This window comes from Tamandua tetradactyla, chromosome 23 (assembly GCF_023851605.1).
Source record: "Tamandua tetradactyla isolate mTamTet1 chromosome 23, mTamTet1.pri, whole genome shotgun sequence".
Taxonomy (NCBI): domain Eukaryota; kingdom Metazoa; phylum Chordata; class Mammalia; order Pilosa; family Myrmecophagidae; genus Tamandua; species Tamandua tetradactyla.
In genome coordinates, this window is record NC_135349.1 from 18,171,844 (window position 1) to 18,185,013 (window position 13,170).

Here is a 13,170-nt window from a genome sequence, read left to right on the forward strand (position 1 = left end):
CTGTTTATTAGGTTGAAATCTCATTTATATTTTTATTTTTGTGAAGAAATCCTGCTGTGATGAATTATTTTGTTATAAAACTTTCTAATTTTTGAGATATTTCCTTTTCTGTGAGTTGGGAATATTATAGTGTTTACATATATGTAATGTATATGGTAATGGAGATATATACTGTATTCTCTTAGCATAGTTATAATGTCATTGCATAGTAAACACAAGGCTTTGCATTTTGATAACAAAAAAAACACCTTTCTTTAATATATTTTGTACTAAATTGGCAAATGGGCTAACAATGGATGTTCCTCTGGATATATTCTAGAAAAACCTGCTTGATTTTTTTCACTTGGTGATTTATTTCCCTCCCATTATAAAAGCAAGATTAAAGAAAACTATTTTCATCATTAAAAAAAAAACAATACACTATTAGTTCCACATACCATGTTATTGAAATACTGCCTTATATCACCTTAACTTTCTAATCATTAAAAATCCCTATAATTATTACTACACATTTCAGAGAAAAACTAGTAAGTAACTTTTTTCCAAGTCCTTCACTCATCAGCCGTGAGGTCACACAATTTCTACATTTCCATAAGTCCCATCTGTTTTTCTTCAGTGGCAAGCTGGTGATGTATCTTTTTTGGGGGGGGAGGGGGGTGCATAGTCTGGGAATCCAACCTGGGTCTCCCGCACAGAAGGTGAGCATTCTACCACTGAACCACCCATGCACCCTGTATCTTTTAATTTTTATGCTACTAAAAGTGCAATTGAGTATTAACAAATATAATTATAGCTTTCTGAACTTTACTTAGATATTTATTAACCTGATATATTCTAATGTAGCCAAAAGGCAAAGACCTGTAACTGTTATAACTCACTGAACTGTAGCCCAGATGCTCTGCCGCTTTGTAACTGTGGCCTGCAGTTATTTTGTTTTGTAACTTAAAAGTCTTGTGATTACATTAACAGCTCCTTAGTATTTATTAAGGAAGAAATCTGAACCAACCCACCCCAATTCCTACCTTATTACCCTAGGTAGGGTCAGTCTTAATCAGCGTAGACCCACCTGACATGCATACTAGCACAAAACTTTAACCTAGTAACCTATGCCTCATTGTAGTACAAAAAATCACACCCATAATCATACTACGCCATCATTTTCCTTACATATATACTACGAACAAGTATGTAAGCTTTCTGGCATGCTCCATAATTAGACTAATCTCTAACTTCATCATCTCAAACCACTGTACTTATTATTGTAATCCCGCCTTAGCCAAGATGCTATAAAATTTTCAGAAGCTCTCCAGTTCAAGACCTGAGGCCTGCGAACCTCTTGTTCTTGCATCACGCTTTACAATAAAAGTACTTTCTCTCTTTGAAACCTGGTATCATAGATTGACTGTCAGCAGCATTGGACAGGAAGCTCAGTCCAGGTACACAAACAAGGAAACAAACTGTCTTTGAGGATGAGTAAACAAAAAAGGCTGAAATTAGACTTCCGGAGAAGATGGCGGCTTAGTAAGACGCGCGGGTCTTAGTTCCTCCTCCAGAACAGCTACTAGGGGAGTAGAAACGATACAGAACAGCTCCTGGAGCCACGACAGAGATCAAGAAGACAGTGTACCCCATTCTGGAATGGCTGACTGGCTAGGAGAACCCGCTCCGGTGAGATCGCCGAGGGGCATGGGCTTCCCCGGGCCGGGACAGCAGGTGGGCGGAGTCCCTCCCTCCCTCCCGGGCCGGCTGGGAGAATTGGACAGGCGGTCCCCTCAAGCCGCGGCGGCTGGTGCCCCCCCCCACGCATGGCCCCCCGGACCAGCTGGGAGAATTGGATTGGAGATCCCCAGGCCGCGGAGAACGGTGACCGGGGTCCCTTCCAAACACATGGCTTCCCGGTCCGGCTGGGAACGGTGCACTCCCCCGGGCTGAGGCGGCTGGCGCCCTCCCGCCATGCTTGGCGCCCCGGGCCGGCTAGGAGATTCGGACGGGCGCTCTCCCAGGCTGCGGTGGCCGGCGACCCTCCCCGTGTTCGGATCCCCGGGCCAGCTGGGAGATTTGGATTGGCACTCTTCCAAGCCGCTTCGGCTGGCGAACCTCCCCCACGGCGAGAGTTTTCCAAAGTTAAAGGACCCACAGCACCTTTTACTGGTGGGACCCACAGACAAACGAGTGCCACGAGCGCCACCTACTGGGCAGGATAAGAAAAACAGAACCCAGAGATTTCACAGAAAAATCTTTCAACCTGTTGGGTCCAACACCCAGGGAAATCTGATTAAATGCCCAGACGCCAGCAGAAGATAATGGATCACGCTCAGAAAATTGAAAATATGGCCCAGTCAAAGGAACAAACCAATAGTTCAAATGAGATACAGGAGCTGAGACAACTAATGCTGAATATACGAACAGAAATGGAAAACCTCTTCAAAAACGAAATCGATAAATTGAGGGAGGACATGAAGAAGACATGGGCTGATCAAAAAGAAGAAATAGAAAATCTGAAAAAACAAATCACAGAACTTATGGGAGTGAAGGACAAAGTAGAAAAGATGGAAAAAACAATGGATACCTACAATGATAGATTTAAAGAGACAGAAGCTAGAATTAGTGAACTGGAGGATGGAACATCTGAATTCCAAAAAGAAACAGAAACTATAGGGAAAAGAATGGAAAAACTTGAGCAGGGGATCGGAACTGAATGACAATATGAAGCGCACAAATATACGTGTTGTGGGTGTCCCAGAAGGAGAAGAGAAGGGAAAAGGAGGAGAAAAACTAATGGAAGAAATTATCACTGAAAATTTCCCAACTCTTATGAAAGACCTAAAATTACAGATCCAAGAAGTGCAGCACACCCCAAAGAGAATAGACCCAAATAGGCGTTCTCCTAGACACTTACTAGTTAGAATGTCAGAGGTTAAAGAGAAAGAGAGGATCTTGAAAGCAGCAAGAGAAAAACAATCCATCACATACAAGGGAAACCCAATAAGACTATGTGTAGATGTCTCAGCAGAAACCATGGAAGCTAGAAGACAGTGGGATGATATATTTAAATTACTAAAAGAGAAACACTGCCAACCAAGACTCCTATATCCAGCAAAATTGTCCTTCAAAAATGAGGGAGAAATTAAAACATTCTCAGACAAAAAGTCACTGAGAGAATTTGTGACCAAGAGACCAGCTCTGCAAGAAATACTAAAGGGAGCACTAGAGTCAGAACGAAAAGACAGAGAGAGGTATGGAGAAGAGTGTAGAAAGAAGGAAAATCAGATATGATGTACATAATACAAAAGGCAAAATGGTAGAGGAAAATATTATCCAAACAGTAATGACACTACATGTTAATGGACTGAATTCCCCAATCAAAAGACATAGACTGGCAGAATGGATTAAAAAACAGGATCCTTCTATATGCTGTCTACAGGAAACACATCTTAGACCCAAAGATAAACATAGGTTGAAAGTGAAAGGTTGGGAAAAGATATTTCATGCAAATAACAACCAGAAAAGAGCAGGAGTGGCTATTCTAATATCCAACAAATTAGACTTCAAATGTAAAACAGTTAAAAGAGACAAAGAAGGACACTATCTACTAATAAAAGGAACAATTAAACAAGAAGACATAACAATCATAAATATTTATGCACCGAACCGGAATGCCCCTGAATACGTGAGGAATACACTGCAAACACTGAAAAGGGAAATAGACACATATACCATAATAGTTGGAGACTTCAATTCACCACTCTCATCAATGGACAGAACATCTAGACAGAGGATCAATAAAGAAATAGAGAATCTGAATATTACTATAAATGAGCTAGACTTAACAGACATTTATAGGACATTTCATCCCACAACAGCAGGATACACCTTTTTCTCAAGTGCTCATGGATCATTCTCAAAGATAGACCATATGCTGAGTCACAAAGCAAGTCTTAACAAATTTAAAAAGATTGAAATCATACACAACACTTTCTCGGATCATAAAGTAATGAAGTTGGAAATCAATAATAGGCGGAGTGCCAGAAAATTCACAAATACGTGGAGGCTCAACAACACACTCTTAAACAACGAGTGGGTCAAAGAAGAAATCGCAAGAGAAATTAGTAAATACCTCGAGGCGAATGAAAACGAAAACACAACATATCAAAACCTATGGGACACAGCAAAGGCAGTGCTAAGAGGGAAATTTATTGCCCTAAATGCCTATATCGGAAAAGAAGAAAAGGCAAAAATGCAGGAATTAACTGTCCACTTGGAAGAACTTGAGAAAGAACAGCAAACTAATCCCAAAGCAAGCAAAAGGAAAGAAATAACAAAGATTAGAGCAGAAATAAATGAAATTGAAAACATGAAAACAATAGAGAAAATCAATAAGACCAGAAGTTGGTTCTATGAGAAAATCAATAAGATTGATGGGCCCTTCGCAAGATTGACAAAAAGAAGAAGAGAGAGGATGCAAATAAATAAGATCAGAAATGGAAGAGGAGACATAACTACTGACCTCACAGAAATAAAGGAGGTAATAACAGGATACTATGAACAACTTTAAGCTAATAAATACAATAATTTAGAGGAAATGGACGGGTTCCTGGAAAGACATGAACAACCAACTTTGACTCAAGAAGAAATAGATGACCTCAACAAACCAATCAAGTAAAGAGATTGAATAGTCATTCAAAAGCTTCCTAAAAGAAAAGTCCAGGACCAGATGGCTTCACATGTGAATTCTATCAAACATTCCAGAAAGAATTAGTACCAACCCTCCTCAAACTCTTCAAAAAAATCGAAGTGGAGGGAAAACTACCTAATTCATTCTATGAAGCCAACATCACCCTCATACCAAAACCAGGCAAAGATATTTCAAAAAAAGAAAAGTACAGACCAATCTCTCTAATGAATATAGATGCAAAAATTCTGAATAAAATTCTAGCAAATCGTATCCAACAACACATTAAAAGAATTATACATCATGACCAAGTAGGATTCATCCCATGTATGCAAGGATGGTTCAACATAAGAAAATCAATTAATGTAATACACCATATCAACAAATCAAAGCAGAAAAATCACATGATCATCTCAATTGATGCAGAGAAGGCATTTGACAAGATTCAACATCCTTTCCTGCTGAAAACACTTCAAAGGATAGGAATACAAGGGAACTTCCTTAAAATGATAGAGGGAATATATGAAAAACCCACAGCTAATATCATCCTCAATGGGGAAAAATTGAAAACTTTCCCCCTAAGATCAGGAACAAGACAAGGATGTCCATTATCACCACTACTATTCAACATTGTGTTGGAGGTTCTAGTCAGAGCAATTAGACAAGAAAAAGAAATACAAGGCATCAAAATTGGAAAGGAGAAGTAAAACTATCACTGTTTGTAGACGATATGATACTATACGTCGAAAACCCAGAAAAATCCACAACAAAAGTACTAGAGCTAATAAATGAGTACAGCAAAGTAGCAGGTTACAAGATCAACATTCAAAAATCTGTAGCATTTCTATACACTAGTAATGAACAAGCTGAGGGGGAAATCAAGAAACGAATCCCATTTACAATTGCAACTAAAAGAATAAAATACCTAGGAATAAATTTAACTAAAGAGACAAAAGACCTATACAAAGAAAACTACAAAAAACTGTTAAAAGAAATCACAGAAGACCTAAATAGATGGAAGGGCATACCGTGTTCATGGATTGGAAGACTAAATATAGTTAAGATGTCAATCCTACCTAAATTGATTTACAGATTCAATGCAATACCAATCAAAATCCCAACAACTTATTTTTCAGAAATAGAAAAACCAATAAGCAAATTTATCTGGAAGGGCAGGGTGCCCACTTGCTAAAAACATCTTGAGGAAAAAAATGAAGCTGGAGGTCTCGCGCTGCCAGACTTTAAGGCATATTATGAAGCCACAGTGGTCAAAACAGCATGGTATTGGCATAAAGATAGATATTGACCAATGGAATCGAATAGAGTGCTCAGATATAGACCCTCTCATCTATGGACATTTGATCTTTGATAAGGCAGTCAAGCCAACTCACCTGGGACAGAACAGTCTCTTCAATAAATGGTGCCTAGAGAACTGGATATCCATATGCAAAAGAATGAAAGAAGACCCGTATCTCACACCCTATACAAAAGTTAACTCAAAATGGATCAAAGATCTAAACATTAGGTCTAAGAGCATAAAACAGTTAGAGGAAAATGTAGGGAGATATCTTATGAAACTTACAATTGGAGGCAGTTTTACGGACCTTAAACCTAAAGCAAGAGCACTGAAGAAGGAAATAAATAAATGGGAGCTCCTCAAAATTAAACACTTTTGTGCATCAAAGAACTTCATCAAGAAAGTAGAAAGACAGCCTACACAATGGGAGACAATATTTGGAAATGACATATCAGATAAAGGTCTAGTATCCAGAATTTATAAAGAGATTGTCCAACTCAACAACAAAAAGACAGCCAACCCAATTACAAAATGGGAAAAAGACTTGAACAGACACCTCTCAGAAGAGGAAATACAAATGGCCAAAAGGCACATGAAGAGATGCTCAATGTCCCTGGCCATTAGAGAAATGCAAATCAAAACCACAATGAGATATCATCTCACACCCACCAGAATGGCCATTATCAACAAAACAGAAAATGACAAGTGCTGGAGAGGATGTGGAGAAAGAGGCACACTTATCCACTGTTGGTGGGAATGTCAAATGGTGCAACCACACTGGAAGGCAGTTTGGCGGTTCCTCAAAAAGCTGAATATAGAATTGCCATATGACCCAGCAATACCATTGCTAGGTATCTACTCAAAGGACTTAAGGGCAAAGACACAAACGGACATTTGCACACAAATGTTTATAGCAGCATTATTTACAATTGCAAAGAGATGGAAACAGCCAAAATGTCCATCAACAGACGAGTGGCTAAACAATCTGGGGTATATACATACGATGGAATATTATGCAGCTTTAAGACAGAATAAACTTATGAAGCATGTAATAACATGGATGGACCTAGAGAACATTATGCTGAGTGAGTCTAGCCAAAAACTTAAGGACAAATACTGTATGGTCCCACTGATGTGAACCGATATTCGAGAATAAACTTGGAATATGTCATTGGTAACAGAGTCCAGCAGGAGTTAGAAACAGGGTAAGATGATGGGTAATTGGAGCTGAAGGGATACAGACTGTGCAACAGGACTAGATACAAAAACTCAAAAATGGACAGCACAATAATACCTAATTGTAAAATAATCATGTTAAAACACTGAATGAAGCTGCATCTGAGCTATAGGCTTTTTTTTGTCTGTCTGTTTGTCTTTTTTTTCTTTTTCCTTTTCTTTTTTTTTTACTATTATTATTACTTTTATTTTTTTCTCTATATTAACATTCTATATCTTTTTCTGTTGTTTTGCTAGTTCTTTTCCTAAATCGATGCAAATGTACTAAGAAATGATGATCATGCATCTATGTGATGATGTTAAGAATTACTGATTGCATATGTAGAATGGAATGATTTCTAAATGTTTAGTTAATTTCTTTTTTTTTCTTTAATTAATAATAAAAAGAAAAAAAAAGGCTGAAATTATTGACAAAAGAAGGTGAACTTTCTACATACAGCGCACTTTAAATCTGTTTATTTCCAAATAAACTTAAGGCAGCAGAGCTTCCTATCAAAAGTGTATTTCAGTTTTTAACAGCTACCAGAAATGGAAAAGCATCATCTGGAAAGAAATGTGCCAGGACTGACCAGCTTTTCATTAAGAATGGTGCCATCCAATTAAGAATAAAGTGAAAGGTCAATAAGCAGCAAGGGAAAAGCACAAAGAAAAGGAATTGACATTCACCTCTCCTCTAAATTTCACGGGTTCCCTCTATTTTTCCCTTTTTTCTTTCATATGCTCCTTGGGGCTCCCTCTCCCAACAGAATTCCAAATAGAAGTGTCCCATGTGTGGCGCCACATTTGGGATACAGGAGATCTGGGCCCCAGTGTACTTAAAAGAGAATCTGCTCAAGCAGGAGAGATCACAACCTGGGGAAGTTGGAATGACAGCCTCAATAGCCATTTGGTACAGCAACTTATAAAGACAGTGGGAAGTTACAATGATGGGTGGACATTTAAGTTTCTTATTACACAAGAGGGTCTGACCCAATGGAGAACTCCTGTACATTGGTTGGTATGATAAATGTATCCATTGCTGATAGGCTATCTCTAATTGGACCGAAACTAGCTTATAACCAAGTGTCTTAAGTGTTGCTCAAACTGCCACTGTGTTGAGTCTTGGAAGAACCATTCCTGTGATCAATTATTTTGTCTTTTAGGAAGTCCCTTTCATTTCTTGGGTCACTTCTGACCACACCAAATACAGGTGGCCATTTTATTTGACAGTCCCACTTTAGGTCATTTTTCCAATAATCTCATTGGAAACTTGGACAAAACATTCTGTTCACCACCACTGGTTTTCTTTCTTGTTGGGTAGTCACACTAAGCTTGGACAGTTATTTGTCTCTTTTTTTGGCTGCAACAACATAGGCTGGTAGCTATTCAATTACATATTTAAGACCCTCGGAGTGGAGATACTTAAAAAAAAAAACACACAGTTACAATTCTCTCTCCAAGTCAGAGCGTCTACAATTTTACTTTTTATTTTCGGTCCACTAGAGACAGTCCCATTGCTATCTCATTTTCCTTTCGACTAGCTATCTTAAGAACAACCATCTGTCTTAGAGAAAGAGAAGGAATTTGAACAGAATCTTAAAACACCATCTGTACATCAAGAAATAAAAACATACAGACTGATAATTACAATTAAAATAATAAATTCAAAGCATATTAGTTGGTTTCATATTCTGTTAAACCAAGAACATAGGTCAGGAAATAGGTCTGTCTATTGAAATGTTTGAGCCTGACTGTTAATCATGAAACACTTTAACTTGGTCCTTTAAGATATCTCGGTTATTTATCTGATCATATCTGTATAAGGAGTATTATTTTCAATTATGACATTCAGTCAAAGCTTTGGTTATATAATCAGTGTCTTCAATTATAGACTGTTGATATGGATGAAATATTCTTATTGAACTTATGCAAATAATTATATTTCTACAAAAATAAGAATATTCAATAAGAGTTTCCCAATTCTAGAGGATCAGGCAAAAAGAAAAAGAGAAATATTTTATGAGTTACAGATATCTTGGGGAAAAGCAAAGGGGATTCCTTGTATCTAGAAAATAAAACATTAACCATAAAACATATCAGCGATATTTCAAACAAAATTCCTAATCATTCTTGTTCCGCTTGATCATGTGTTAGTGACCTTATGACTCCATCAGCTTCCCACTAGATTTCTGGAAATCCTGACTCAGTCCCTTGCTATAGTCTCACAGTTCTTTAAATAATGATTTTTAGAAGCTGGTACCACAGAGTACCTGGCACTGTCCTCTCCACAGGTCTCTAAGACAGTATGTTTTTTTGTAGCAGGAAAGCATCTGAATAAAAATACAAAAAACTATCTGTGGATCTCAAAACCCTTAGGACACAAAAGATAAAGGAACAACCAGGGTTAACCTACTATTGTTTTATAAAAGTGAAGATTAAATGAGAGTTCATTACAAAATAATGTCATTGAGAAGAAAATTAGTTTTTTCAGCAACATATTTTCAAGAATAACTGAAATTATGACATATATACTGTTGTCTAATATTAGATCAGTATGAGGACATCTCACAGAGTGAGGACATTGACACTAGGAACTTTACATAATTTATATACACACACACACACACATAAAATATATACATAACATTTTATCTACACAAATCCAATTGACAGGAGGTTAGAAAATTCCTTTTAATTTGACAATACTTCCCATGCAATTTGTAACATATCAAATAAATCTATTTCTAGCACCTCTCTTTTTATAAGGTGAAAGAACAAATCTTTTGTGGTTTTCCAGGGACCCTGTGGAAAATCTCAAAGAGTTTGAAATTAAGATATTATTTAAGGCTGTATTTAAGAGGTAAAATGTCAGAAGTTGTCAGGAGGTTTGGCCACTCGGTTATATAGAAGGACAGGTGAAACACTATGTGGCTCTCTATTCTTTAAACAAACTGGCAAAAACAAAAAAGCAAAAAAAAAACTAGTTTTTTTCTCAAAAGTCAAAAGACTCATTTCTCTTAAGCAATCAAAGACATGATAAAGTCAACATAAAGTATGAGAAGTTATTCTGATAAAACATGAACTCTCTGCCTTTTACACCAATTAATCAGGAAAAAAAACAAACACAAATAAAACTTCAGAACTTCTTACTAGGAACATACCGATAATCCAAGAAAACTGTCATTTTAACAGAGGAAACCCAAATTCTAGTTTTGCATCAGTATACTATTTGACACTAAGGCTCATAAAAACCATATTGATAAACCCATCAAATCTTATACAACTTTGACCATAATTATTAAAATTCCTTTTCAACTTCTACAACTTTCCATATCTGTTCAGGTTTTGTCCATTTTCCTCTTTCTCATTCTGAAAAACCAGTCATTTTACTTTTGGACAAACTGCTTTCCTCTTCTGTAATAAAAATACATCCTGCATTCTTTATATACTTAAGTTACCAAAATGATCTTAGAAACTGTCTCCATCCGGAAGTTGCTTTCTGAGGTGCCTTGTGCGTTCGTGTGATCTGTGTGAACTTTCACCACGGCGTATCATGGCCAGGGCCAGAAAGTGCAGAAGGTGATGGTACAGCCCATCAACCTCATCTTCAGATAATTTGCAAAATAGATCCCGGATTCAGGTGTGGCTCTACGAGCAAGTAAATATGCGGATAGAGGGCTGTATTATTGGTTTTGATGAGTACATGAACCTCGTTTTAGATGATGCAGAAGAGATTCATTCTAAAACAAAGTCAAGAAAACAACTGGGTCGGATCATGCTAAAAGGAGATAATATTACCCTGTTACAAAGTGTTTCCAACTAGAAATGATTAATAAAATGAGAAGTTGTTGAGAAGACAATACTTTTTTTTTTTTAGGTGTCCTTTGTTAGGAGTATAGTTCTGTAACATTTGCTCATACTGTTTTGATTGCCCTTATGTTATTACCAGATTACAATAAATGCTGTGAGATTGTTTTTATTAAAAAAAAAAAAGAAACTGTCTCCATGCTGACATCTTACAAAACACAATTAATGTCAAAATAAAACTTGTAAGAATAATGACTGAATCTGGGTAAGTGAAACATATTTTTTTTCATTGTATACATCTAGTAGATTTAACAGCAGTTTATCTGATCAGTAGCCCTGTATATATTTAAGTAGAACATCCTCCAAAATGTATGCTTTATTTTTTTAACACTGATAACTCAGAAGACATAACTGTTTTTCTTTAAATAATATTAAATTAGTATACAATATAGCTTAAAGTTTTCAGCCACAAGTCAAAAAAACTGACTCAGAATAAGAGAGAGACAAAAAACAGGGATATAAAACTCACTAGTTTATATATAAGAGCTGGCTTCTGTCTTTGCCTCACTTTATTTTTTAATCAGGGTTGCTTGCCTTTTTGGGAAAGGGTATTTAGAATCAAGTCTTTCAGAAGCTTTTGAATAAGTTAAAGAATGCACCCCACTCTTTGTTGGAGTCCGGGAACCTCTTTTTTTCAAGTGGATCCCTCAGATAATATTATCTTGACTAAACTAAAACTTCCCCATAATAGCCACTGTAGTTCCAAGTTATCTTTAGTATAAATATCCATATTTTTTAAAGAAGGCACATGAGGAACCTTTCAAACTGGGTCTCTGTTATAATTGATATAAGATTACTATAATTATACTATTAACTATAGTCCATGGTTTTACATTAGGATGTTCTTAGCAATTTTGATGGGCCTTTTGGAAGCATTCCTACCTATAACATTTTTCGGGTCGCTATATAATCTTCCAGCTTTTCCTGTTTAGCTGTTTCTATATCTATCTGTCTATATTTTTGCCTCACCATATATACAAATTGAAAAAGATTAAGCAATCCTGGATTATAAACTCCAATTAGAATTCTAAATTATACACATATGTAATATATATACGTAACAGCTTACATCTTTTATTTTATATATATACATACACACACACACACACACAGACATATGTATGCAAGTATATATATATATGAGAGAAAGAAAAGAGAGAGATTTGGTTAAATATCTAAAAGGAGGATTGCTGGATCAGCAGGAAAGCCTATGTTTAACTTTATAGGAAACTGCCAGACTGTCTTCCAAAGTGGCTGCACCATTTTGCATAGCCACAGAACTTTATTTTTAACTGTTGGCTTTGCTTTTTACAAAATATTTATTGGTTTTCTTCTGATTATTAAAATAATGCATGTTGAAAAAGTTTATCCCTAAAAAAATGGGAGCGGGATCAAAGGGGGGGAGTTACAATAGAGAAGACAGGATTTAACAAATGGGTATGACTCTGAATCATTATATTGATACTTCTTTTTAGTCTCCAGTGTCTTAGTAGAGCTAGAAAGAAATACCCAAAACTATGGAACTGTAACCTATATCATACTTCGACATTTGTTCTATAATTACTTGTTATAATGCACTTTGAAATTTACCGCGTTTCTGCATATGTATTTCACAATAAAAAGTGTTTAAAAAAAGGATGCATGTTCATAACAGAAAAGTTATAAAAGTAGGAAGAACTTGGAAATCATCTTTAATACCACTAACAACACTTCATACATAGCTGTATCTCTGTAGACATAATTTTTACAATAGTGGAAACGTACTATATGTACTTTTGCGTCCTCCGTTTTCCTCTCATTTTTATATTTAAAACATGAGGGGGGAAAGCTGTTAGACCTGGTCAGTTCTTAGAGTATATTTATTTCTACTACCGCGGGGACTCTATTTCCAGGATCCTGGTCTCCTACCTCAATGTTTAGGCGGGCATGAAATCAGAGGGAAAAAAACCGGGGAATGAACGAATTGGGTATCCAGGTCAGGTCGCCGGGCCACCACCAACACCCTCCCCATCTTTACGTGCCCACAACGCTAAGAGGGCGTGCTGGGCCCGGGGGCCTCAGGTGAGGGCCCAGGGCAAAGGCCTCGTCCCTGCGGGGTGAACGGCCACTAGGTGTGGAA

At 36.9% G+C, this 13,170-nt stretch overlaps 1 pseudogene; it reads left to right on the top strand.

The window, feature by feature from the left end:
* The first annotated feature begins 10,718 nt into the window (after positions 1 to 10,718).
* On the top strand, positions 10,719 to 11,144 carry LOC143666677 (small nuclear ribonucleoprotein E pseudogene; annotated as a pseudogene).
* The last annotated feature ends 2,026 nt before the right edge of the window (positions 11,145 to 13,170 follow it).